Here is a 22,162-nt window from a genome sequence, read left to right as displayed (position 1 = left end):
TATTGAGAACTCATTACTCATCAATCTACTCAATGATATTTAAGCTGGTCCATATATTAGATATCTCGTTAAATGTATTTCCTCGTGTCATTTTGTTCTTTATCCATCAGTCAAATTTTCCATACTTGAGCAAAGTGACCTTTTATTTTTAGAGGATGTTTATGGATGGTTTATTTTTCAAATTATATTTGACTTTCTTCTAATTACAAATATCTTAATAAAAATTAACTTGTAACTTTGCACCAGTTCCATTATATCCATTTTAGTTAAATAAATGATAGATGAACAAACCTATGAACATAGGAGTCCAAAATCTCATTGAATATATACATGCTTTGATATTTGAAGATTCCTGCAAAAATACCCAAAAAAACAAAAAAACAAACAACAACAACAACAAAAAAGCAAATTATGGGGATATAGCGGAGAGATTTTAATTTCCTAATCCTAGAGTTTTAATAACAGTGTAAACTCAATCTCAGTTTTCTAATCTTTAAAGTGAGAATCTCATAGTCTTCTAAAAAGGATTAAATGAGAATATGCATTAAAGCAATTATCTCAGCATCAAACACATAGCTTGCTTCCTCTCTCCTTTCAAACTATGTTCATTAACTACCTTTTTTTAGTGTAAGCCTCTAAATTTTCCAGTGAACACCATTTATTTTATAACTACACTGAATAAACCATTATACAACTATTGAAAAACCATTCTAACTATCCTTTGATTGCTGCATCCAGGAAATTATTCTTGATGCCTTCCCTTACTTTTGGCTAAAGCCCAATTTATATGCACTTATTGTTCTTGGTTTACATCTTTACAAGAGCTGTCTTCGTCCAATAAACTTTCTGTTTGCTCTGGTCTCTTTTTCAATAGACTGTTTTGGCAATAGGCAATAAACTTCCCCTTGCATAGCCATTGCACATAGAAGGGGCTTAATAAACATATGCTGAATTAATAAATTAGTATGTTCCATGACCTCAAGAGATTAACAACTATGTAGGGTAATATACATATCTATTACCCATGGATAAAACATCATTCCATCTATTAAATTGTGCCATAGTATCTGGTATATATAAATCTGTTTATTCCACTAGAATATAAACTCCTTGATGGAAAGATTCATGTTTTATTCATCCTTGTATCCCCAAAGTCTGGCATAGTGGCTGGCATATGTGTAGAATTTGCCAAATGTGGTTTCCCAACTCAAGAGAATTACTTAGAACTTGGGAAGATATTGCTGCTAGCCTTGTGCTCAAAAGTTTAATTCAAAGGATTAAAATGGCAACTACATGCATCACTTAAAAAAAAGTCAAACAGCCCAGATAACCCGTGATAAATCATCCTTGCTTCTGTTGTGTGGGATTAATTGGAATGCAGATTTTATTTTTTTAAAGTAAGCTCTATACCCAACACGGGGCTTGAACTCCATGACCCTGAGATCAAGAGTTTATGCTCTACTGACTGAGCCAGCCAGGTACCCCAGAATGCAGATACTTTAGAAATGATCATACTGGCAATAAACATCAAAGTTTCAGGCATATTGGCATAAGGGCTTTGGCTAGTAAAATAGATAGCAATGGATTGACCTGAGAAATATGGTTGATGTATCAGAAAAATATGTTTATAGTTTAGATGGAGAACAAAAGAGTAGTATTAATTCTAAGTTTATATATGTGACAAATAGAAGTATCTCTTCTGCTAAGGACCCATGTATCTATCTGAAGGTCAATCAGAATAACCAGAAAGCCGGGGCACCTGGGTGGCTCAGTCGGTTGAGTATTGGACTCTTGGTTTCAGCTCAGGTCATGATCTCATGGGTCACGGGATCATGCTCCAGACTTAGTAGGGAGTCTGCTTGAAGATTCTCTCCCTCTGACCCTCTCCCCTACCTTCCCCACCATGCATGTGCATTCTTTCTCTCTCTAAAATAAATAAATCTTTTTAAGAAAATGCCATAAAGCCAACACCCTCATACAAACATTACTATGCCTGGCACTTTTTTTATGGTAACACAATTGTTATGTTTTCATGTAAAAAGTACTTAACTATGTTAAATAATTCCACTTAATGTTTGTAAGCATAAATAATTATCTAAGAATATAGTGATTTAAAGGTAGATAAGTCTGAAGACAGAAAAGAGAGATTTCTTGTAATCATCTGTATGTTTACTGAGGCACTGCTACCACCACTTTTAACAGACAATACAATATATGGAATTTTTCTAAAGATATAATTATATTCAAATTTTCTATAGACTGACAAATTCTTTTTGGTAGGTGTTAAAGTTCTTATTCTCTACTTATATTACCCCTCAGTATTATTTTGCAGCCAAATCCTCAAATATTAGCTAAGCCAGGGCCAGAATTCAAATATAGAAAATACAAAATTAGGAAATAAAAAATAAATTCCATGCTCACGATAATTTTATAGAATAATATTCCTCAGTGGTAAGCACTTTTTAATTTTCCACTAAAATTTTTCCTCCATAGAACATGACTGTTGATCATAATTTCAAACATTTAAAAAAATATTAATAAAAGTCATTTCCCAGGTTCACATAAAGGCAATTATAGTTGTTTTCCACTATTCTTGCCTATTTGTTCTGGAACTTGGGTGCCCTCATACTGACCTATTTTGTTTATTACTGGTCCATCCAATTCACCTCTTGGCTGCCTCCTCACCCAGTTCTTCAATAGATCCTCCTGTTTGTCACCCAGCTTTTCTTCTTGCCAACTAATATATCATCTTCCATCTGTTTAAATTCCTATGTTCTTTCTGGCACAGCTCTGCCTCCAGATTCCCTCTCAGCCACCTACCTTGCTGCCCTTCCATCTGCTAGCATGACTAGTATCTTTTCTAACCTATTCTCAATCTAAATCATCTCCAACTTTCTACTTGAATTTCTTTATCAGAAGTTCATATCTTAAAGGACTACTGTGATTGCATTCATAACATAGCATACACTCTTGGAGTAGAAAGGGAAGTTAAAAACCATTAAGTTCAAACACGCATTTAAGTTTTTAATTCTTCTACCCTTCAAAGTCATTTACTGTTCTCTATTTCTTTCAGTGATAGTGTTTTGAAGCAATACAGTGTACCACTAAAAGATATCAATACTGTCTTTTGGTATATATTCTTCAGAGCACTACCTCTGTGTGGCTGAATTCTTGTTAGTCTTGTGGTTAATTGTGCTTGGTTCATTGTTCCAATGTTTGGCATTTACTGATTAGCAACAAGCTTTTCTTGGACACCACATTTTCAAGACAATTCAATTCAATTTTGTAGGCTTAATGTAGCAGAAATATTTCTTAATTAGGATGTGTGTTGCTTACTGGACACCAAAGACATTATATAAACAACACTAGCATTTGCTTATTACAGTTTCAGAATTTGATATTTTAGGAGCATAAGGTGGCATTTTCCCTTGACATCGATTTAGTTGCTGGATAAGGTAGATGCTTGTTTTTATGAAGCAGATACACCACAAGTTAAAACAGACTCAGGAAAATATTTAAACTTTAGACCTATGTAGCTTGTCATTAGACTGAAAACTTCTAACTGTCCATTCATATTTCTGGAGGATATACCCTCCCTCTATCAACCACAACTTAGAAAGGAGTTAAGCTTATGTTTATAAGAGGTTCACTTAGGATTTATCCTTAAATCTGAATATAGCAGTTTAATAAAACAGTAATGATTTTTTAAAAAAGACTTGACTGACTTATTTTAAATACTGGGAATATTATTAACATCTCCATTGATGTTAATTGGTGTTAAAGATATTAAGACATTCTCATGCTTGTTTTTTATATAGGTTTTATTATTATATAGGTTTTATTATTATTTTGGTATGGTAAAACCAATAGATCTGATGATGTTTGCCATTTAAAACATAGCTGTTATACTCACACATCCCAAGAGAAGAGGGCATACCATGCCGGGGGGCACACAGGGAATCTTGGGGGTCAGGGACCAATCAGGAGACAGAAGGAGGGAGAAAACTATGAGCAAAAGCCTTTATTGTGGTTTTCTCAGAAAGGAGGCAGAATAAGTGGATTTAGGATTGGCTAGTTTGAATTACTTGAGGAAGCTCTGGGGGCACTAGAACTGTCCCTAGTTGTCCTGCACTTGTCCCTGGGGTGATTAGAGCAAGAAGAAATTGGCCAGATGTGAGAACCCTGATAAAGAAGGAAGTTTAAGGTGTGGGTTCCTGGTTGCTTGCTTTGCATTTGAAAAGTGAACTCAAGGGTAATTGGTTCACTAATTCTAGTAATTAGCTAACCTTGGGAAGGGCAGTCCCTCCAGGGTCAGCAAAGCATGAGAATACAGACTAAAAGGCAAGAATATTATAATATTTAATTTTGAGTTAACAATCACTAAAAAATGTTCAGCATTCATCTGATTCAAGGGTCAGAAACTTTTTGAGCTTTAAATGCCTCCAAAAGGATTAAATAACATATGTGAGTGCCTGATGACTATAAAACCAAGTCTAAATTCTTAATTACCTGCTCCCACCCTGTTTATTCTCTACTATACTTATGCAATTCCTCTATTTCAGTCCTGGCACTAGAATATAAAGTTTTGCTTCTATGCCTTTATGTATATATATTCTTCTCCTGGACTTCATTTAAAAATTTTGAGTATGGTTCTTTACTTGTCCTATGACACTTAAACTTTTTACCAAATATTTTGGATGGTGCTATATTATAATTTTTTCCTACATTTGAATTATTTGTTCTATTGAAAGCACTGCCCCTCATCTTTTTTCATATCTATGAAGCCAGAATACCTAGCAAAAGCACACAGGAAGATCCTTAAATAAATGATTCTTCATTATACCTAGTTGTCTTATGAGAGGAAAGTGATTAAAATGAAAAACACAGTGAAATTTATATTTATAATCAGAAGAAAGAGATTGCTAAAACATGCATGAAGTATTAAAATGACACATCCTCAGAGTCAAATTTTAGGAGCATTTTTGAAAGGAAAATATTTCAAAAACTAATTTCTTAGGGAATATATTTTAAGGAGGAACTAATCTTATTATTTTTTCCAATGAGAGAAAAGAGAAGATGCAATTTCTTGGTATCACTCTCTATTATAAATTCATACTTGAAAAAATTTCTGTGAATCTTACAAAGCTTATAACTCATCCGAACTATTTACTAAAAAATACGGCGGGGGGGGGCGGGGTTGGTGGAGCCTGGGGGGCTCAGTTGGTTAAGTATCCAAGTCTTGGTTTTGGCTCAGGTCATGATCTCAGGGTCCTGAGATGGAGCCCAGTGTGGGGCTCCATGCTCAACAGAGAGTCGGCTTGAGATTCTCTCTCTCCCTCTCTCACTGCCCCTCCCCCCACACCCTCTCTCTCTAAATAAATAAATAAATATATCTTAAAAAAATATACATGGGGGACTTGTCACAAAAATATAAACTCAGGGCACCTGGGTGGCTCAGTTGGTTAAGCGACTGCCTTCGGCTTAGGTCATGATCCCGGGGTCCTGGGATCGAGTTCCGCATTGGGCTCCCTGCTCAGCAGGGAGTCTGCTTCTCCCTCTGACCTTCCCCCCTCTCATGCTCTCTCTCTATCTCATTCTCTCTCTCAAATAAATAAATAAAATCTTTAAAAATATATATATATAAACTCAGATTTAATCAATTTGTGTGTTTTAAGTTTGGAAAACCCTTTCAAATTCTTTTACTCTCCTAGTATTCCAATAAATGATTCATAACTTTTTTATAATCCTAGTTTATGGCTAATGCTGAATACAGCACATATAGAGATATACAGGACCTATAGAGAATTTTAGATATAGATGGGTTTCTACTTAGATTTCTTATATCATATGTGCAAACATTAGTATAAATATTTATACTAAAAAGAAAATTGATGGCTTACCATTTTGAAATATTCTTCAACTGATTTCTCAGTCTATTAAGTCATCTTCAAAATTCATTTTTAAAGTAAATTAAGGCTTATATTAGTGAATCATAATATTTCAGAATTCTTATAAATTGATTTTAAGGGGCACTAATAATATGTATCAACTATTCATTAGGTACATTTTTCTTTCAAAATCCTGCATTTAATATTTCACTGCTATATAGGTTTCTCATTCCATTTTCTCTTACCTTTTATTATATCCTTTTTGGATCTTCAGTCTCCTTCCTAACTGCATCTAATATGATTATGCTTTGCCATAATAATCATTATCTAACCTCATTTTGGTGTCTCATCTCATATATTGTGATTGATATTCAAATATCCTCATTTATCTCTTGTTAGTTTCTCCCAATTGACAATCTATAAAAATTAATTACAACTACTGTGGGAATTGGGAACTGAGAGCATCTCATTCCAGATTTCCCTCACATGATCCAGGAAATATTCTTTATCTAACCATCACGTATTTTCAATGATATTTAGTAATGGCTAGGGTTAAGTTTGAGACTAGAATGATGACAGAGAGGTTTAACAAGTGCAGTGTTACGTGGACCCCTTTGTTTATACACTCTCAGCATGTTAGTCCATTAATTTTACTGCTATGATCTTGTCATCCAGCATGGGGGGCTTTTCTTCTCCTACTGTCATATCAGCAACCTCTAACAAGTAGTGCTGCCATTATACTCATTACTCAGAATTTAGTATGCTGTTAGACAATAAATATCTCTAAGTTTCTGCCCCCTCCATTCTTTCTCATTTTCCTTTCAATTCCATTTTACTAGCTGTTAATGGGCCACCTCAGCCAGGGGGCATTTGAGCAGAACTGAACACCATGACTCAGCATCAGAAGAACTCTAAAATGTATAGGCGGTTACTTCTTCCTATCTTCCCCTCCCTAAGGAAAAACTCAATGTGTGAGTTTCCTCCTGTACCTAAACTAGCTCAGCTTTGCAGATTTAAACACGTTCTACAATGTGAGTTCTGTGCCACCATACTACCAGGCAATTGAAAGGAAACTCGATAGAGTAATACCGCAGCAGAATTGAAATACATTGTGAAATCTTGAAAAGTAGTTTTCCTGTGCTCTTATTATCATTGCTCTGTATTTCTTTCCTTTTTTTATAAGTGATGCCTACTTCACAAAGCATACTTAGCATTATCTATTACTGGTTCTTGATAGATTATTTAGCAAACATATTTTTTAAAACTTAGCATCCTACTTGAAGAAGTACATATACATACATGTTATATTGCACATATTATGTTTTACAAATTATATATTATAATGTATATATGTGTGTATAAACATATGTGTACATATATACATATGTGTATATATACTATTAGTGTATATACACTAATAGTATATATTTACTGTTTAAAATCATCTTTAAAACATTTTACTATACCTAGAGTTTCTTACTAAATGTTTTTTTAATGCTATTTTCCCACTCTAAAGAGAGGTTGAGGAATTCATATCATACTGCTCATCATTTACATATTTATTAATTATTTGCCATGATATTTAAGCAAGCAGCTTTAATTCACAAAGACTGGCAAATACAGTAGTATATTACTTTTCAGTTTTTCAGAGTTTTTGTGAATTTTATTCAGCTTTTATATAGTAGGTTCTACAATTATATAAGCTTAATTTTTAAAACATCAAGAAAAAAATAAAACTTTTTTTGGCATAAATTTCAGAATATACCATCTATCCATTCTTTTTTAGAGTAAGGCACACTGGGCAGGAGGAAAGAAAACAAAACACTCCAGGTAGAATTCAAACTGTTTTCTGACAACAAGGTCTTCCTTCAAGGACATGCTATTCCAAATTATTTCAATTCCATCTGTTCAATTTGTATGCAACACAGTATTTGAATTTGAGTACCTCAGTGCTATCCTCTACTTCTGGGAGAAGGACTGAACATTCTGGGTGTCTACCAACATCTTTCACCATAATGTGAAAATGTTGACATAAAGGAAATAATCTGAGCCAAAGGAATACCACAGCCTTGCTAAAACTTCTCCAGAAGGAGTTAATTTTTTTATTGATTCAGCTCATGCTCAGTGCTGCCCCTCCCCAATTTGCAGGCTATCTATCCAAGACACACACACATCTAAGCTCTGGTACATTCTTGAAAAGCTTTTGCATGCAAATAAAATACCTTATGGCACAATACTGTCAAAAATATAAAATAAAGTCACTTTTCAATTAACAAAACAATTCAGAACCTGACACTGCATCGCAATACTGAGGTCTGAGTCAACCTTACTAATACTGCATCACCATTATCCTAACTCAGCACATTCTCACAATTACCTAACCTAGAGAAAAACCTTGCACTTACCTGATATCCTGAGTTGTCTGTTGTTCTGAGTATAGTATTTATTGCAAATTGTCCATTTCAATAAATGCAGTGACAGTTATACCACAATACGCCTCTCTCCTGCAGCAGAAAGCAAGTTAAAAGGACTTCAAGCTGTGACCTCAGAGGCAGGCACAGCCGCTCCCATCCTTCAGCCAACCTTCTGGGGAGAGCAGGTTAGATGACAGTGAAGCTGTCTCCCTACATAGCAATACTTTCAAATAAAGCATTCTGTGCTAGGAGCTGGGGGATTTACATCTTCCAAATTCGGCTGGCCCAAGTCAATGCTGCTTCTATGCCTGAAAATATTAAGCATTTCACTGCAGTCACTTAATGCAAGAAACTATCTGAGGCGACTTCACAAACCCTGTCATTCTGTTTGGAGACTAAAGAATGAGCACCGCATGCATAATTCATGCATTAAAATCTTCAATGCACTTCCTGTAGTCGCTGTTCTATCCAGTAATGGGCTATTGATCACCTCATCACTAAGACAATTGAAGCTCAGCAATTGGTTTATTTCCACAAATAAAATTACAACCTAAATCACAGACAGAAGGCTCCAACCCTGCAACATCCACTCGGGTAAAACACTCACATAGACGAGATAACATTTGCATACTGCAGAATGTTTAAACTGGACTTTCTCTTTGGCAGAAACACTGTAGTATCTGTCTTCTTTTATTCAAAAGACATACTTTCTGAAGATTTAGACTGAATATTTTACATTTTAAGTGAGATATACAGAGTTGTTTTTTTCCCTGCCATTTCTGAAAAATCAACAGGCTAAACTGAAAATTAAGAAAAAAAAAAAAAACATAAAGAGAGATGTATGGCTACAAATCATAGATTTTTACCCGGATTCATATGGATAACCTTTCTTAGAAGACTTTAATTTTAAAATAACTAATTTTTCATTTGAATAACATGGAAGAGATTTTTTTAAACATCATAGTGGGTACATATGTTCATCATTGTTAAGTATTTTGGATGGTAAGCACCTTTTTTTCTGGGAGTTTCAGTAGTTCTGAGAGTCCTTTCTTTTAGAATTTAAGCTTCTAAGGACACACCATGGTTTGTTTCTATTACTCTTTTTTCACTACCTCAAAAAAGCAGGCTTTAAAACAAAATGTGCATTTCATTATGCTAATATTCATCAAAGGAAAACATAGGTAGCATTTTAAAATGTCATAATGATTTTTGTGAAAAATACCAAAGTGGGAGAGCCATGTAAAACAGCAAATGTATATAAACGCTTGTCTATTTCCCAAAGTATCTTCAGTGTAAAAATTAATTAAGCTTTATTTATCCACCAAAAGAAGATTAAATATGATGTTACTGCGATCATTTAGAAACCTAATGTTGTGTCTTTCCAAAGCCTCTTTTTATATCCACATAAGTACCACATACACACACACAATTATCATAGTTCTATGTTGTCACACCTGACTATTTGTAAGACCCAAGTGAAATCTTCAAGTTCATAGCTTGGGGCTAGACTAGAGAAAAACTGTCAGAGTATAACCAAGGTTTCCTTTCTAACAGTTACACTCTACAGGGAGCAATTCAGCCTTGGAGGAAGCATGATCACAGTGACTTTCAGTCAATAAACCAGTAGCAACTGAGATCAGCCTGTGAGGGTAGTAGGAGTGCTGATGACAACAGGGATGGAGTTCAGGGATGTTCAGAGAAATATTTCTTCTTTCCAAAGCATGTAAGAGCATGACTGCTAGGTCATAGAAAAGATAATTGCACCTACTTGATCAAGATTATACTGAAATACTCTAAATGGCAGTCTAAGAAATTAACCATCCAATTACTATGTATATTATATATCTCATATTCCATAATATTTTCTTCTACCCCAGGAAGATTCTATTTGAACACTTGTATATATTGCCTCTAACCTAATATACTTCAAGTGAACTACCTAGACCTTATTTTATAATATTTATCTGAGTAATATTCTTTATTCTTTAAACAGAAGATTGAAAGACCTCAAACATTTAAAAAATTATAGAAGTTATAGCTAAGGATTAATATCCTGCCAAGAATTTTATCAGTTTAATCATCTACAGTAGCAATTTTGTATGAAGATAACACCTCACTTAAAAATAGTAGAAAATTTGAAAACTTTAAAATGTAACTTATCAGGTATGGGGATATAGAGTATAGTCATTTAGGAGCTATAAATTGCTGACATAAACTAAAATAATTACACATGTAAGCATTAGAAATTTAACCTCTCTGTAATAATATGATTGAATAATGCATAACTAGGTGGATAGGAAGAACTTAGTTCATCTCTCCTGCAGTGAGCAAGAAGAAAGTCAGTATCTTTTCTCTGATACAAATATCTAAGACCCAAGTTTAAAATGTATCTTTGTATCTACCTGGTGCATTTTCAAATTCAATTGTCTTAAAGGTGGGGAGAAACACACACAAACACCTCATGGACCTAGAAGAGAACAACACTAGAAGTCTGCAAAGAAGAATATGGCATAAGAAAAGCTATAGGGGTGATAAATCCCTAAAACATCACAGAGGGAGCTGCAAACAAGCCTTGAATGGGAACAACTGGGGGAAAAGTAGTCAATTATTCTCTTACATAAAACAAAGCCAAAAACTGTAATAAGAACCAATTTCCGCTTTCCAGAAGTCTGGCTATGCCTAAGAAACACACTTAACCGATCTTTTCAAATGGAGGGAAAACAGAGATGGTGATTTTAGATGAATTTGATCTCTTTGCAGATCAAGAGGTTTTTCCAGTATTTTGAATCTATAATGCATGTAGAATATGAAGTAAACTCTGTAATGTACAATAGGGTCAATAAAGTCAATCAAAATTTGCAAATAAATCAAAGCATATTTAGTCTGCTAAATTTGTGGTATCTATTAAGATATATAACTAGACTATCTGACTACTGCCATTTGGAAAAATGCATAATTTATATCCATTATAAGAAAACATAATGCCATGTAGCCTTAGGAAAATAATTCAGCCTACCAAAGTTTCTCCATTTCTAAGCTCAAGGGATGTAGGAGCATACTGCTTTTTTTTCTCTGAGATTTAAGAAATCCCTTCTTCTTTTCTTGCTCTGTCCTACCAATACTATAATCATCCCCTAATCATAACACATTTATTTAATTAAACATATTTATTATGTACCTTCTACAAGAAAGGAATTGTGCTAGGTGCTAGGAAAATAAATATGTACAGATCAGTGGCCGCCTCCAAAGTAGTCATACTTTAGTGGTGGAAACAGGTAAACACATAGATACAGAGTGATGATTATAATCACTTTGATATATGTTAAGATATGCAAATGAGATAATTACTAAAGGGCACTATGCCTGTATGCTAAATGACTTCTAGGTATTAATTCTTATTTTTACTCCACTAGATGAGGCATAGTAAGAAGAAATACTGGCATTACCAACTGCCCATAGTGTATTTAGGAAATGATTCATGGCGGTGGTGATATTTAAAGAAACTGAGTGGTATAACGGAATTAATATAGGCCTTAATGTTTGACAAATTTGAAAATAAATTCAGGCTTCACATGCTAGCCACACTCCATGAATATCAGCTTTATATTGTTTGTATAATACAGAAATAAAATTAAATATCTTTCTCTAGCTTTCTGTGAGAATTAAATAAATAATTTAGAGCACAATAGTTATAGTATAGTTTTTGTAGTCATCCAGATGAGAGTTTAAATTCTTCCTTGATTTCTTCATATTTAAAATGGGAATGATATGAACATCTTAGAGTTATTAGGAAATTCAAATATTGCAATGTCTTTATATCACTTAACACAGTTCTTGACACAGTAAGGACTTTAGAAACATTAACTCATTTCTTCCCAAAGCTCAATCTTGAAGAAAAGTCTTGAAGGAAAAGTCATTTTCAGTAAAGAGAACAACATGCATTTGTAGGGAGGCAAGATATCACATAATATGCTTGAGAAACTGAATTGTGTGTATTATGAGAATTTGGATAAATAGACATTTTGTCAGGTGATAGGGAAAAATTATATAAAATCTGACTTATATAAGGCTCTTTCAAAAACTCTGTTCAAATTCTGATTATATAGAACATTTTTTACACTGTTAAGGAGTTTGAAGCTATTCTACAGAGAGATTTAAAAATTTCACCAAGAGAATCATATGACTAGATTTTGTAGCTGAAAGACAGACTGGGAGCAGTAAACAAATGAAAAATATATGTTTAATAGAATACCATTTGCAATCCACCAGAAGTGATGAGGACCTAAACAAGGCAGACATAGGGATGTGGATATATGGAAAATATTCTAGAGATATTTGAACATTAGAGTCAGTAGGACTAAGTAGTATGAAGAGGTTGGGAGGAATCATGGAAGACTTTCAGGACTTGGTAACTCAGTGTCCTTCTGTCACTCTTATCCAAAGAAAAAAGAACTACTGATATCATAAGAAGATGGTGAGATGAGATTATAATATTGCACACAGCAAGGGAGGGGTTGGTAAGGAATGGATACTTATAGAATTTCCAAAAGACATATTGATAATGAAGCCATAACACACTTAGGTGTTTGGATAGCGACCAGAATTGTTTAAGGTATGGAAGTCAAAGAAATAACTCAGGGTTGAAAGTGTGCAATGAAAAGTAGGTGGAGAATGAAACCCTGAGATGTAGATAACGAAATGAACTGAAAGCCCTATGTTAACTTGCTATCTTGACATCATTTATAAATTGATTGCAAAATGGAAAACTTCTAATATATATTAGAACAAGTAGTTATACATATACATATATGTATATATATTATAACATCTCTTTGGTCATCAAGAAATAAATTCATGAAATAAGGAGGAAGAAAAAGCTATAGGGAATAGGTATCCTAATATGTCTCAAAAATCTGAGGTACTTCTACATTGTCCCTGTATCATTGGATTCCTGAGTTCCATTAAAATACCCACCATTCTCTCAATATTCAGTTAGCTTACAGATATCAGTATACTGCCATGGCTTCCCAGGTGTCATAAAAAATGACCCAATTGTAGTTCAATATCTATGTAAAATGAAGAAACTAAGAATCCTACTAATGGTTACAGGTATAATTGAAAAATATAATTTAAAGCCTTTTAAGTCTATAAAGGTATTATATCTCCCAAATAATTATTATAATCCTTATTTAATCCTATTTACTTTTAGTTATTTTAAGAGAAGCAGATCTTTTTAAAGTTTTTATTTAAGTTCCAGTTAGTTAACATACAGTGTAATATTAGTTTCAGGTGTATAATATAATGAATCAACACTTCATACATCACCTGGTGCTCATCACGAGTGTGTTCCTTAATCCCCATCATGTGTTTATAGCAGTTTTTCTTTTTAAGTGACTAAATGCTCTTGGAGGAAGGCATATTTAACTTCAGGTCAAGAGATATCAGCAACCAGTTCTACCCCATGAGATTCACTGAACAGCTCTGGGTATATGTCAATCTGTCTCTAGATATATATTAGGGAAGAGCTTTAAAAATTATATTCTTCCTGTCTTCTCTAGTAACAAATTAAAATATTTGCAAAATAGTTTGTTCCAAATATATTTCTAGTCTCAAGATAATTTAGGCCTACTTCACTGTGTCTCAATTTTTTAATTGAACAGAAGTCTGTACCCTCTTAGGTCTTTTAGGATTTTTAAGCTTTTGTAAAGAATGATTCAACCCATGAGTCGATTCTTCAATAAGGTTTAATGGGGAAACAAAGGTTTATTTTATGAATTTATGTATGAATAAATGCCAACGACAAAATAGATGATACATTAACTACAATATTTGATTGTATAAAACCTTAAAAATACAAACACCTTTTACGGACTTTATATAAGTTTTTGCCTCACTATCACTAAAAAGGCACTTAATTAAAAACTTCTAAATACATGTATTTTTAAAATAATCACATCATAATTATAGGGCACAAGTATATATTGTGTACATTCATGTGGGATGTGCATACATGCACAAATATTTTAAAACTTGAATTATACTATATTTCACATTAGTGTACAGAGGTTAACTCTACAACTTGCTGAATTTCCACAAACTGACATAGCTATCCCACCTGCACTCTGATCAACAAACAATATATTATTAGAGGTCCAGAGGCCCTTTATTCTCCCCTCCATTCTCCACCACCCACCCAAAGCCACTGTTCTGACTGCTAACAACATAAATTAGATTTTTTTACACAACTAACCTGTGGTGATGCAGAATTCCACAGATGTAGAACTATTTCAAAAATAAATTTGCAAAAGTGTTTCCTATTCACACTCTTCCCATTCTTATTTGACCATAGTTTTAAAATGTAAAATGTAACTGTTATATTTTCATTTAATAAAACAATTTTGTATAAGTTCCTTTTGAGATGAATACTTTAGAACACATTTTATTTTCTACCAAAAGCTAGGTCTCAAAGCAGGATATTAATGTACCAGCAAATTCTTTTGTGAAATATTTGTTTTTGTGGAGTTATTATATACGGCCATCAACTTCACTTTTTCATAAGCAGATTTATCTTTAAATTTGCAACTGTAATTTCCTGGATAAGATTTCATCACAGATGTTTGTCCTATGAAATTAAAGAAGCACTCATAAAAGGGAGTGGATGTAGGGATCTTAGGGAACAAAGTGATACTTTACTGAAATGTATGATGATTTAAATTAAAAACAGACAAGTGATTTAAAGTAGGGACTACAGGGCGCCTGGGTGGCTCAGTTGGTTGGGCGACTGCCTTCGGCTCAGGTCATGATCCTGGAGTCCCTGGATCGAGTCCCGCATCGGGCTCCCTGCTCAGCGGGGAGTCTGCTTCTCCCTCTGACCCTCCCCCCTGTCATGTACTCGCTCTCTCTCATTCTCTCTCTCTCAAATAAATAAATAAAATCTTTAAAAAAAAAAAAAAGTAGGGACTACAAGTTTGAATTTATAAGGATAACATACAATCTAGACTGCCTTCTTAGTGCGGAAGTATCAGATGCAAAACTCTTGGCTACAGAGGCCATTATATAAGCCAGTAATAATTATGCTTGGAAAATAATCCCAATTAGTGACACAAAGAAAAACAGGTTTATGAAATGGAGGGGAGAGAAAAATTAGTTTGGGGCATGCAGGTGTGAATGCAAAAAATACCTGGCTTTCTTCTGATCCAGCTAATATTGACTTGAGCCCTTTCTTTCACAAATATTCACTAATGTGGGCTATGGATCAAAATCCAGTTCAGTACTGGGAATTTAATGGCCCTTATCCCAAAAGGTTTAGAATCAGTGGTCTATTGGAGTTAGCCCATACCAGCTTTTAAACAACTATTTTAATTTCCAGAAACTTTAAGCCAATTATTAAACACAGTTATTATTTATAATTAAATATGAATTTACATTTAAAGAAATTATATTTTAAAAAGACAAATACTCAAAATACATCACTTCCTATACATTTTACTATTATCAATGCTTTCGAGATTGTTTACACCTATTCTATCTGTATGGTGGAAATGCTATATAATAGTGTGCTATTGAGCAGCTCTAACTCCACGTTCAATAACATCATGTTGCTAGGTTGAAACCAACCATGGGGAAAATAGTTACAGGACCAAAATCAGCAAATGTGAAAAACCAGGGCCTTTTCTTTTCCCCTGGAAAGCCAGTTGTTAAACATTTACCAGCACTCCTCAGCTTGGATTTCAATGTCTAGAAAGTTGTAAAAGCAATTATCCTTAACCAACTCCATGAACACAGTTTCCCAATTTTAATTTTAACACTATTCCCTCAAAATTTCAACTAATGTTATCAGTATGGACAGGCAAAAGCTGAGTTGTAGTAAACTCTCTTGGCCAACTGAACAATGATTGAACTTAAAGGAATGTCTGAGAATATTTATCCTAAAAGATCTGTACTTTTTTCCTATTAAGAACTGGGAAAGGGGCACCTGGGTGGCTCAGTCAGTTAAGAATCTGCCTTTGGCTGGAGTCATGATTCCAGGCCCTGGGGTCAAGCCCCCCTGGGCTCCCTGCTCAGTGGGGAGCCTGCTTCTGCCTCTCCTTCTGTCACTCCCCTTGCTTGTGCTCACTTTCTCTTAAATAAATAAATAAATAAATAAATAAATAAATAAATAAATAAATAAAATCTTCAAAAAAAAAAAAAAGAACTGGGAAAAAATTCAGGATATTTTCAAAGGTGGTTATATCATCCAGGTAAACAAAGAGTTTAGAAAAAATATTGAGGTTAACATCCCTTCATCAAATCATAGAAAAATGTTACATAACATTAGCTATAAATATGTTTTTAACTATCTGATTGTCCTTCCTTCTTCCACAATATTAAAAGAATTTTTAAATAATAAAACAATTACAAATATACTAATCAGTCCCAGATGTGCATTTTTGCTATAGTTGAATAGGTTAGTAAGGTGGGTACCTAAAAATATATAACAATAATTTAAGAATAATGCGATGGTTTAAGAGAGTAAGATCAAAAATAAGTATTACAAATTCCACTTGAGAAAAATACAGGAACACAGAATGATAATGAGATTCTGCCAGTATATGAGAAGGATATTGGGGAGGTCCACTCCTAGTAAGTCTTACTTAGGATCTTCAAATCCCTCTAAATTTGGAACACTTATAGGACTACCTCAGAATCTTTAAAATTGACAGGCTTTGATTTGGGTACACAGAAAGCTTCAACTTGAGAAGAGGATGGTACCAGCTTTTGGAGAGACTAGAACCATCTTTAGGTTTTCTTAAGCTAATGTCTAACATTAGAGCTCTGTTGGAGCTCTGTATACTCATATCTTAAGTGCTACTAAAGTTAGTCTTTTTCTTACCCTTTAAAACATCTGAAATTAGTTGTGAATTAGATTTAACCAAAGTGGCAATAAAGCCTCCATCTGGATCAACTATAAATTACATCGACTCATGTCCAGACTAAAAGAAGGAGCATGCTTTATTCTGGTGATAAATATCATTACTTTAGTCTCTATTGTCCTTTTACACACAACCTACAGTGTACAATAAAAAAATACTGCAGGATATAAAAAAAGGAACAAGAAACTGTGTCCCGTATCAAGAGAGTAGTCAATAGAAGCAGATCCAATAATATAGGGACAAGGATATTTTAGGATTGGACAATGTCTGAGGAGATGAGGCTTTAAAATGTATATTGTAGTCACTTAAAAAGGGGGAGGTGGTGTCTGGCTGGCTTAGTCACTAAAGTATGTGGCTCTTGATCTCAGGGTCCTGAGTTCAAGACCCACATTAGGGGTAGAGGTTACTTAAATAAATAAACATTTATGTATATTGTAGTCAAATGGTGAAAATAAACTGAATCTGAAAGGAAACATTGATTATAAGCATAAAGAGGCAAGAAGAGATCAAAGAGTTTTCTGAGGTAGAATTGATAAGATTTGCTGACTGATTCTATGTTGGGGATAGAAGAAGCAATGTTTGGAACACCTTGAAAACTCAGTGGATGTTGACAACAACAACTAAAACTGATTATCCAAAAGTTAGAATAAATATAAAATGATAGAAGACAGTAAACTGTATATGTCTACTTCTCCTCTTTCTTGACTTTTCAGTGTTCTCTCTAATTTCTAATAGCCAGAACATTTATTTATTTGAATCCTGGGATACCATACTCTCTTGCTTACTTCCTTGCTTCTCTGGCATTTCTCTCTCATCATCAGCTCATTTACTTTATTTCCACTTAAATATCTGTAACCCTAAAGATTTCTCTCTCTTGTCCTGTCCTGTTCTTTCCTCTCCCCTCATCTCTTTTTCTCATTTTTTGCTAAATAGTCTCATCTACTCTCATAACTCAATAGATTACATGTAATGAATTCAAACTTGTATCTCTAACTAAGATATTTTTCCTGAACTCCAGATCCATCAACCCTCATACGCCTAATGTTTATGCTTGGGTATCTCACAATTATCTCAAACTCAGGCAGTTCACAAATGAACTCAACTTATTTTTCCTAAATTTGGTTTTCCTTTTTACCTCTCTATGCTAGGAAATTGTACCCTCATCCATTCATCTGCTCATGCCAGAAGCTAAGATAGCATCTTTTATACTTGAAGATCATATATGTGTTCATGAACTCAAACTTTTTCTCTAGGCAAGATCTCTTTTCTGAAGTCTAGACATGTCAACTTAATATTCCCACTTTGTTATCTCACTCTGAAATAACTGAATTCTCAATATTTTTTTCCTCCAGTCCTTCCTATCCTGGTGAAAGGCACCACCCTACACCATGTACTCATGCCTAAAGTCTATGGCTACAACTCTCTTTTCTACCTCCTAACTACATAATGAATTTATCTACTTCTTTCTGTCTTTACTGTCAATAACTGAAGTTCAAGCTATCATCTCATCTCTTGCTTAGACTACTGAAGCAGCTTTATAGGTGATCTCCCCAATTCTACTCTTGTGCCTGCTATTCCATACAAAATACCATATGAGAACACCTAAAAGAATCTTTTAAAAATGCAAATGTCATTATATTGTTTACTGGCATAAAAACATTCAGTGTTTTCCCACTACAATTAAGATAATATTAAAAATCTTCAACATTGCATATAATGTCCTATAGTCCCCAAACTAATCCTCTAGCTTCACTATGTTCCAGCCACACTGGTCATCTCTGTTTCTTCCTATCTTTAAGTTAGGAATGCTTTTTTTCCAAATATTTGTTTTGCTAATTGACTCATCTTTCAGGCTCTATCCTTTATTTAACCCTTATGCAAACTGGGATAGTTCTTTCTGTGATTCATTCTCAAAATACTCAGTAACTTTCCTTTACAACTGATCCAAATTGTAATTAATTATGCATTTAATCCCTATCTTTCCACTATAATGTAATTTTCACTACAGCAGAGACCATATTTGTTTCATTTGCCTTTCATTTATCACAGGTCTGGTGTTCATCACTGTGACTGGGACATAGAAGATATTTGCTGAATGCATGGACAAATGAATCAATGGCACAGTGTGTGCTTGTATCAGAGGATATAATTCTTTAGGTTTGAATTATCAGTCACTGTGACAGAGTTGACCAGATAGAACTGAGCTGCCTGCCTTTGAATAAATGGATCAATTCCAACTTCAGATCTTTAGCTAAGAATAGTTGTGTATTAAGCCTTTTTCCAAAAGTCACTACTTGTCTCTGTCCCAGGATTTTGCCTCCCTAGCTTGTCAAACCTCTACAGGTCACTAGACTTTGACCTGTTGTTACTCATGCCGGACAATCTGCTCTGATTCTGTGTCCAAACTCGTTTATTCTTAAGTGGGAAAGTTTTATTCTCTCCACAACCCTACCTACACCCTGACCTACTTGAATTCTCAGTTGTCTTATATTCCCACTTAGGTTCAGTCTAAGACAGAACATTGATTAACTGTTATTAATTCTAATAACTCTAGCTATTGTTTTCACTTTGCTTTCTCCAGGGAGATTCTCCCCAGCACTTCGAGAATTTTCCTAGCTGGCTCCTAAATTTCCAGTAGTTTAAAGCTAATGTGTTCAAATCTGGTGTGGAGATGATTGCCAGAGATGTTGAAAAACCCTGATGTCTTTAACTTTTCTAACTTCTGGTTTCCAGGGTGTGATCTATTTATGTACTTTCAACAATTAAACTGTCACTTTCCTTCTTCATCAAAACTGGGAAACCTCAATTGGTAAATAAGCTTTTAGTAGTTTTTTAAATTTAATAATTTCACAAATAATGCTTAACAGTAGGATTGTTGTTTAAAAAAAGAAAAATTAAAGAGTATTTTTCTCCTAACTTGTATTCATATTTTCAATTATATCTTCCTTTCCTTCCCAATGAGTTGTAAAGAGAGAGAGGCAGTGTATTTAACAGATGAAAGGATATATTTTCATTTCTTACATCCTGATGTTTAGCATTGTGTTTTACACTTACTATTTGTCATAGCCAAATTACTTAACCTCCTAAAATCTCACCATCTTTGTCAGGTGAAAATATTACTACTAATAATAATACTTCCATCATAAGAATACTGTGAGGATTGATTAAATGCAAGAACATGAAAAAAAAACAACAACCCACAACTTTACCTGGCATAGTGCCTTAACATAGTGAGAGTTAAAAGTTGTTAGTTACCATTATTTCATAAACTCCCTGAAAACTAGCACCATGCTTTATGCTGCTGGATTATACATATCTAGCACAGGGCTTGCATAAAATAGGCTTATAATAAATGTTTATTGACTGATCAATAAATTCAACCAGATTTTCTGAGTGCTTTGGTTTTGTCAGGTCTTAATGACTCAGAAAATACTGTCTCCCACTAGGAAAATCATTCATAGGAACACAAGGGTTACTTTCTGCCAAAAAATGATACAAACACATTTTTAAAGTGTTTGCTGATTAAGAAAAATTTTTTTACTAACTCCTTAATGCTGAAGAAAAAAACCTTCTTATCAGGGATTTAAGGTAATTTAAATATTGAACGTAGTATGACCCTATTTTAATACTCCAGCATGGTGAAACAGATCATCTTAATTCAAATTCTAAAGCATAGATTTTAGGGCGCCTGGGTGGCTCAGATGGTTAAGCGTCTGCCTTCGGCTCAGGTCATGATCCCAGGGTCCTGGGATCGAGTCCCGCATCGGGCTCTCTGCTCCTTGGGAGCCTGCTTCTCCCTCTGCCTCTCTCTCTCTCTCATGAATAAATAAATAAAATATTAAAAAAAAAAAATAAAGCATAGATTTTATTATATATATGTTATTAAGTAACTACTCAACAATAGATTTTATTGTGCATACAAATACAAATTATGTATAAAACATCAAATAATAGATTTTATTATAGGTAACAGATTTGATTACATATTCATTATCAAATAATAATAGCTTATAAACATTGAGATTTACTAGTGCCAGGCATTTTCTCAAGTACTTTATACGATTTATCAAATCTAATAATTCCCACAACCAACCCCCATGGACTTCTTTTAATAATACTCCAATAACCTCAGACACATATTAACTTAATTTACTGATGTTTATTTATAAATACATAAAAAGTTAGAAAGTAGGTTAGAATGACACTTGGGTTTATGTTCATACTGTTTTCAGCTTCTGATCTGAAAGTACCGTGGATAAAATATGGACTTTAGTATTATGGGCTTCTGTACTGCATAGCTCCAGTGAATACCATCTGGTATCATTTGCCTTCTGCCTGAAGAACTTCCTTTGTCATTACTTATGGTGCAGGTCTAATTGCAATAAATCTGTTTAGCTTTAGTTTATTTGAAGAAAAGTATGAATCTGCATTTTTGAGAGATATTTTTTTGCTAGGTATAAAATTCTAGATTAATAGGGATTTTCCCCCTTTTTCTTTCAGTACTTTAAAGATGCTAAAGATGCAGGTTTTATGTGGGAGTTTAGAGAGAAGATGTTAAGAATGACACTGAGGCTTCTGACTTCAAAAATTATCTGTGGGTGTGGACACAATAATTGAGATTAACTAAGAAAGTATAATCAATATACAAAAATAGAGGGTAGTAAATTGGTCAGTCCCTTGCACTTCATTCTTTTTAATGCCTTGGCTCTCTGTCACACATTTACTGACTCCTAACTCGGACATTTTTCCAACTGGTTTCTGGGACACAAACTTATTTCCTTTGCCTCTTGCTTCTTTGTTCTTTCCTTTTCAGTCTCCTTTGCCAGTGCAACATTTTTATTATCAACCTTAAAAGATTAAAATATAAAAAATCTCTTCCCTTTCATTCTCTCCTCCTTGGTGTTTTTATACACTGTAATAACTTGACCTATCATGTGTAATGAATCCA

The 22,162-nt window shown here is 33.9% G+C and overlaps 1 protein-coding gene across 3 annotated transcripts in view; it reads right to left on the bottom strand.

Annotated features, from left to right (window-relative positions):
- Positions 1–22,162, bottom strand: part of CNTN1 (contactin 1) — a 359,923-nt gene that overhangs the window by 234,115 nt on the left and 103,646 nt on the right. The window contains exon 3 of one of the 3 annotated variants that reach the window (XM_078075892.1): positions 8,294–8,392. The exons of the other annotated variants lie outside the window; for them this stretch is intronic. The gene's annotated coding sequence lies outside the window, so the exon portion shown is untranslated. The remainder of the gene's footprint in view (positions 1–8,293; positions 8,393–22,162) is intronic. 3 annotated transcript variants of the gene reach the window in all.

Source organism: Halichoerus grypus, chromosome 6 (genome assembly GCF_964656455.1).
Source record: "Halichoerus grypus chromosome 6, mHalGry1.hap1.1, whole genome shotgun sequence".
NCBI lineage: Eukaryota > Metazoa > Chordata > Mammalia > Carnivora > Phocidae > Halichoerus > Halichoerus grypus.
The sequence above is the reverse complement of the archived record's forward strand: the minus strand, read 5'-3'. Positions and strand labels throughout refer to the sequence as shown.